This window comes from Gossypium hirsutum, chromosome D08 (assembly GCF_007990345.1).
Source record: "Gossypium hirsutum isolate 1008001.06 chromosome D08, Gossypium_hirsutum_v2.1, whole genome shotgun sequence".
Lineage (NCBI taxonomy): Eukaryota > Viridiplantae > Streptophyta > Magnoliopsida > Malvales > Malvaceae > Gossypium > Gossypium hirsutum.
The window spans coordinates 18,714,251-18,721,807 of NC_053444.1; the positions used below are offsets into that span (position 1 = coordinate 18,714,251).

General features: G+C 33.4%; 1 non-coding gene across 1 annotated transcript; it reads right to left on the reverse strand.

The window, feature by feature from the left end:
• Positions 1-1,862: 1,862 nt before the first annotated feature.
• LOC121220472 (small nucleolar RNA R71) lies at positions 1,863-1,968 on the reverse strand. Its single transcript, XR_005917673.1, has one exon. It is a non-coding gene; the product is annotated as a small nucleolar RNA R71 (small nucleolar RNA).
• Between the last annotated feature and the right edge of the window lie 5,589 nt (positions 1,969-7,557).

Below are 7,557 nucleotides of genomic sequence, written 5' to 3' on the forward strand. Positions count from 1 at the left end.
ACGACAATCAAGGGAGAGAGAAGCAAGGATTTCCTTGCTAAAAATAGCAAGGGACTTTGGGCCTTAGATGGCTATAATAGGAGGCTTCATTTAATTCACCAAACACACCATTGAACACCTAGTTCCACATCAATTTTTAGAGAAAAGCTTTGAGTATTCTTGTTTCCTTATGGCTTGCTAAACTTTTAGCTTGCCACAAAATAAGGCAATTCACTTACCAAAAATGAGAGCAATCACAGAGAGTAACTTGAGAGCTTATTAATGATTTGGCATGAAGACAATGAGGAGAGACACCATGAGAAGCCGCAAGGAGCAGTCGCAAATAACCCCTTGCAGTTAAATTATTTTCTTTTTTTATAGTGAATTGGCCATGGATAACCCCCCTCGGCTACTCTTCCTCCCTTTCTCTTTATTGTTAATTGATGTTTTCTAATGTTGAAAGACATGTTTGCATCTCATCTTAATGTTTTCAATTTAATATTGCATGACTTAATTTTGTTTATTCAGAATAAGTATGAATCATGATTTAAGTTAATTGGTTTTTGTATTTTGAATATTTTGTGCAAATGATTGTTTCATTCTTTTAGATTTAATTCATGTTAAAACTTGTAAATGTAAGGCCAACATTTCTAGGTGAAAGAATTAACTATTTAATTTGAGAAGAGGTAATGGTTAATAGATAAAAGACCTAAATGATGCATATCATGTCGATATTGAAAGATGATTATTGTATGCATAAACTATATAAAATGCCTATACCTATGCCTTAGGGACATAATAAGATTTCGAGAGAAGCCTATGCCTTGATTGAAATTGGGTTTAATGAATTTTCATATTGCCAAGATCTATTTGTAATATTCTTTTTATAATTGACAATAAACTCTTCTTAAGTGAAATACTTGTTCTAGTCTATTCATGTTATGTTTTATTAAATCTTGTGTTTAATCTTTCGGTTGTGATTATTTTTTTTGCAAAATGTGTTGTTTTATTTTGTGGGTATTTGAAAAATGACTACATCCATATTTTAATTTTGACTCTCAACAATATTATCTTTTATTTGTTTTTTTTCCAAATTGTATTATAGTTGACTTTGCAAATAATTTACACAATAGTTCTTATGGAGACGATAACTCTTTACTTACTACTTATTACTTGTACGACCGTGTACACCTGCACGTAATCATGCAAAACAAATTTTTGGCATCATTGTTGGGGACTATACTTTTTTCATTTTTTTGTGATGTAGTTTTTTTTTTAATTTTGTTTATTTTTGTTTTTTGCTAATTTTAACTTTATTAATTTTGTGATTTTTCAGGGTTTTTGAACATAGACTGCGTTATCGATATATTGCCAATTAATCAAAAAATCGAATGTACTTTTAGGCAAAGAAGAAGGGAATGATCAGACCAAAGACAAGTCAAAGAGATAAATGAAAATCCAATAGAAGACGCAACCTGTAATACTTGGAATACGATCCTTGTTGCTAATGACAGAGATTGAGGTATTTGGCAGACGCTGTGCCCTTATTCAATGAACTCAATCTAAGTATTTTAAGACCTAAGATTGAGGCCTATCAATTCTAGTTAAAGCAAGTAATGTTCCAGATGTTGCAAATAATGGGACAATTCAATGGGATGCCTGCTGAAGATTCGCATTTGTACCTACGCTTATTTATGGAAGTAAGTGATTCTTTCAAGTTACCCAGAGTATCTGAAGATGCCCTAAGATTGAAGTTATTCCTATATTCGTTGCGAGATCGCGCATGAGCATGGTTGAATTCCTTACCGCCCGATTCTGTATCTATATGGCAAGAATTGGTGAAACATTTTCTGATAAAGTATTTTCCACCAAGTAAGAATGCTAAGCTCAGAAATAAAATTACCACATTTCAGAAATTTGATGATGAGTCCTTGTATAAGGCATGAGAATAATTTAACAAATTATTACAAAAATGCCTCATCATGGTTTTCCTCACTGCATCCAATTAGAGACCTTTTACAATGGTCTCAACGATCACACAAGAATGGTGGTAGACGCTTTAGCTAACGAAACTCTTCTTTCAAATTCATACAATGAGGCATATGAGATTCTTGAAAGAATTTCAAGTAATAATTACTAGTGGTTGACCAATCGAGCAGCCACAGGAGGAAGAGTAGAATGAGTTCATAAAGTCGATGCTCTTATGTCTTTAGTAGCTTAGGTATCTACTATGACTTCTATACTTAAAAATATTACTACCAATAATTGCAACACTAACATGACAGGTCAACAACCAAGTCAGTTTGATAGATTGTGTGTATACTGTGGAGATGGTCATACATTTGAGGATTGCCCATCAAACCTAAAATCTATCTACTATGTGGAAAACTAACATCAAAATAGGAATGGTCCAGGTCCACAATCAAATCATTACAACCCTTAATGGTGAAATCATCCCAATTTCTCCTGGAGTAATTAAGGGACTGGCCTAGGTAATTCCTATATGCCTTCACGTTCAAATAATTTGCTAGCTTTTTCTCAACAAATGCAGAAACCTAAGCCAATTGTGTCTTCAAAAAGTTTGGGGAACTTACTGAAAGCATATATGGCTAAGAATGATTCGACTCTAAAGAATCTAGAGAGCCAGATGAGACAGTTAGCCAATGAGCTAAGAAACCAAACTTAGGGTGTTTTGCCAAGTGATACAGAGAATCCTATAAGTATAGGCAAAGAGCAATATAAAACTATCACTTTGAGGAGCAGAAAGGTGTTGGAACAAAAAACTGTTGAAACTAAAGGTGAGTTTTTTTGTTTTCCAACACTACCTCCGATAAGCTACCCAATTAAGGTTAAAGCTCTACCACCTCCTTATCTACAAATATTCTAGAAGCAACAACAAGAGGTACAATTTAAGAAATTCTTAGATGTACTTAAGCAATTACATATGAACATCCCGTTGGTAGAGGATCTGGAATATATGCCAAATGATGTAAAATTCATGAAAGATATCCTCCCTAAGAAGAGATGGTTAGGAGAGTTTTAGATAGTGGCATTGACCAAGGAATGTAGTGCATTCCTGCAAAAGAAGTTGCCACCGAAGATGAAAGATCTTGGAAGCTTTACCATACCATGTAACATCAATAATTCATATTATTGTATGGATTTATGTGATTTAAGAGCAAGCATAAATTTGATGCCCATGTTTGTGTTTAGACAATTGGGAATTGGTGAGTCAGATCGACAACAATAACACTTCAGTTAGTAGATCGATCTATAGCACGTCTTGAAGGAAAAATTGAAGACATTTTGGTGTGTGTTGATAAATTTATTTTTCCTGTTGACTTTCTTATTCTATATTTTGAAGAAGATATAGAATTCCCTATCATCTTGGAAAGATATTTTTTAGAAATTAGAAGAACAATGATCGCTGTTCAGAAGGGAGAACTTACCATGTGAGTCTAAGATGATTAGGTAACCTTTAACATTTTCAAAGCTATGAGATACCCTAATGTAGGAGAAGAATGTTTTGCTATGGATGAGATGGAATTGTTAGTTCCTGTGGGTGATTCATTGGAACAACTCTTAGCACCAGATATGTTAAGTGACAATGAAGACGATGGAAATCATGTTGAGTTGGAAGCTGAATTGAAGGGATTCACTTCACAACCCTATTTTGAACCATTGGATTTGAAACCTCGTGAGTATAAGCAGTTGAAAACTTCAACTGGAGAACCATCCAAACTAGAGTTAAGGTACTTCCTTCTCACCTTAAATATGTTTTTTGGAGTAACTATTCTACTTTACCTATGATTATTTCAGTTGAACTAACCAAGAGTCAGGAAAAGGAATTAATTAATGTCTTAAAGAAATTCAAGAAGACAATCGGTTGGACGATAACTGATATCTGAGGTATAAGTCCATTCTTATGTATGCACAAGATCATATTAGAATATGGCGAAAGAGGCATTATTGATGGTCAAATAAGGCTAATCCCAGTTATGAAAGAGGTGATCAAGAAGGAGATTATCAAGTTGTTAGATACGAGAACCATTTACCCGTTCTCCAATAGCTCCTAGGTGAGTCCAATTCAATCTGTGTTAAAGAAAGGAGGTGTTACGATTGTAAAGAATGAGAATAATGAGTTGATTCCAACTAGGACAGTTAGAGGTTGAATGAATTGTATTGACTATCGTAAGTTATATAAGGCAACTCAGAAGGATCATTCTCCGTTTCCATTTTTGGATCAAATGCTAGATAGACTTGTAGGGCACAATTATTACTATTTCCTAGATGGATATTCAGGATACAAGTAGATCACTGTAGCCCCAAAAGATCAACATAAGACAACTTTACATGCCCATATGGTATGTTTGCTTTCAGGTTTATGCCTTTTGGTTTGTATAACTTGCGACTTTTTAGAGGTGTATGATAGCTATATTCACTGGCATGGTTGAAAATTTTTGGAAGTGTTTATGGATGACTTTCTTGTGTTTGGAGACTCTTATGATGATTGATTAGATGATTTGGCCAAAGTACTTACACGATGCGAAGAGACGAACGTCATCCTTAACTGGGAGAAATGTCATTTCATGGTAAGGGAGGGCATTATTTTGAGTTACAGAATCACGAGACAAGGAATAGAAGTCGATAAGGAGAAGATAGATGTTATCGAGAAACTCCTACCACCAGTGTTTGTAAAGGGCATTAGGAGTTTTTTGAGACATGTTGGGTTTTACCGAAGATTCATTAAAGATTTCTACAAAATCTCCAAATCACTCGACAAATTATTAGAGAAAGACTCAATGTTCAATTTTGATGATGATTATTTAAAAGCTTTTTAGGAGTTGAAGAAATGATTAATTTTAGCACCAATCATCATTACCCTAGATTGGAGTTCACTATTTGAGTTAATGTGTGACACAAGTGACTATGTAATAAGAGTTTTATTAGGATAATGGAGTTATAAGATTTTCCACCCTATCTACTATGCAAGCCAAACCTTGACAGGAGCACAATTAAATTATATAGTAACAAAAAAAGAACTACTTGCTATTGTTTTCACATTTGACAATTTTTGTTCATATCTTGTAGGTACTAAGGTGAAAGTTTATACTGATCACTCGACCATTAAATATCTGCTTTCAAAGAGAGGTGCAAAACCAAGATTGATTTGGTGGGTTTTATTGCTCTAGGAATTTGATCTGGTGATTCAGGATAGGAAAAAAGTAGAGAACCAAGTGACAAACCATCTCTCCAAATTGGAATATTAAGAAGACACATCTGTTTCTATTAATGGACACTTTTTAGATGAACTCATCTTTGAGGTAAGTCATGTCCAAAATATTCCTTGGATTATTGACTATGCTAACTTTTTAACTAGTGGTTTAATGCCATCCGAAATGAAATATAAGCAAAGGAGGAAATTCCTTCATGATATGGGATATTATTTTGGGAGGAATCATATTTGTTTAAGTAATGTGCAAACCAGATGATCAGAAGGTGTGTAAAGTGAAGTAGCCAATATTCTGTACCACTGTCCATTTATCCCCGAGTGTGGGACATTTTGGAGGATCACACACTGCAGCTAATGTATTGCAAGCCAGTTTCTTTTGGCCAACTCTATTTAAATATGCATATGCCTATGTGAAAGATTGCGATCAGTGCCAACAAGTTGGAAATGTATCCAGGAGGAATGAGATGACACTTACCAACATTCTCAAGATAGAGTTATTTGATGTTTGGGGTATTGACTTCCTAAGTCCTTTTTCTTTTTATGGTAATAGGTATATCTTGGTAGAAATTGACTATGTATCCAAATGGGTGGGGGCCAAGACATATCTGACTAATGATGCCAAGGTAGTAATGCAGTTTCTACAAAAGTATATATTCACGAGATTCAGGACTCCAAGAGCTATAAGCAAAGATGAAGGATCCCATTTTGTGAATAAATGACTAAAGTGGTTGTTAGAAAAATATAATGTGAAGCATAAAGTAGATACAACTTACCATCACCAAACAAATGGCCAAGTTGAATATGCTAATAAAGAAATAAAGGGCATACTTGAGAAAGTAATGCGTCCCAATCGGAGAGATTGGTTCAGAAGACTTGATGAAGCTCTATGTGCCTATCGAACAACATTTAAGAATCCTTAGGGATGTCTACCTACAGGTTAGTATATGGCAAAGCCTGCCATTTTCCAATCGAACTTGAGCATAAAACTTATTGGATCTTTAAACTACTCAATCTAGACTTGAAGTCCGTTGGAGATAAACAGATGTTACAGCTCAGTGAGTTAGAAGAAATGAGAATGTTCTCTTACGAGAATTCCAAGATCTTCAAAAAAAAACTAAAGAGATGACATAACAAGTACATCCATCCCCGTGTGTTTTAAGTTGGTCAACAAGTCATTCTTGTAACAACTTATTTTCAGTGAAATCAGAACAGTGGTTTTGGGTCCACAAATCCGATGAGTAAATTATTATTTTAATGTCTATGGGATGTTATTAAGGTTGTATTAAAATTTCATTAAGAAATTTTGATGTTTGCATGCTCAATTAAGTGAAAAGACTAAATCATAAAAAGTGTAAAAGTAAAATTCTATTAGTTAAAGGTGTCAAATGGCTATGAAACTTTAAACTAAAGGACTTGTATGGTAATTTTACCAATTAAAGTGATAGTGGACCAATATGGGCATGAGTTTAATGCTTTTGTTTGGTTATTAAGTAAGGTTAATATGGTAATTAGTAAAATCATCATAAAACAAATAAAGGAAAAATAAGTGCTCATCTTTTTAAAATTAATTCACCACCAAAAATAGGGTAAGAAAACACCATTGAAGAATCTTGAAGGTTCGGCCAAGCTTTCTCATTGCATGTAAGTGATTTTTGATCATGTTTTTAATGATTTCTATGTTTTTGAAGTTGTTGTAGCTTAATTTAGCTAGCCCGATGATCAATTTGCAAAATTGTTAAAGATTTAAAGTTGTTTCATGAATACTCTTGTGTGATTCTTGATGTTTAATGAAAGATTATGAGTCATTGTTGATAAATAAACAAGTTTTGTAAAGTGATTTTTGATGAAAATAGTATTTAGGGACTTATTTGTAAAAATGATAAATTTCATGGTAAATTTTTGAAATGATTGTTTGTATAGATTGATTTATGTCTTTAGAGAATTCAGCTAGCATGAGAAGAGGATTAAAATGTTTAAATTTCAATTTATGAGCTTAAGGACTACATTGTAAAAAGTTAAAATGTTAGGGAAAAATAGTAATTTAAAAAAATGAAATATGGACTAAATTGAATAATATAAGTATTAAATAGATTGAATTTGTCTATTTAGATCAAGATAGACCTTGTACAGATTTAGATCGGGGAAAAGCGAAAGCCTCGAATTAATCGACTTCGTTTGTACACTCTAATCATCGAGGTAAGTTCGTATGTACGGATTAATATGTTTATGTTATTCAATTGTATGTTATTATGTATTTATAATGTTATTAATCAATGTATTTGAAGAAATTCCATGACGGTTAATGAGTCCCGGTTGAACCTTAGGATGTCGTAGGATACAAATGA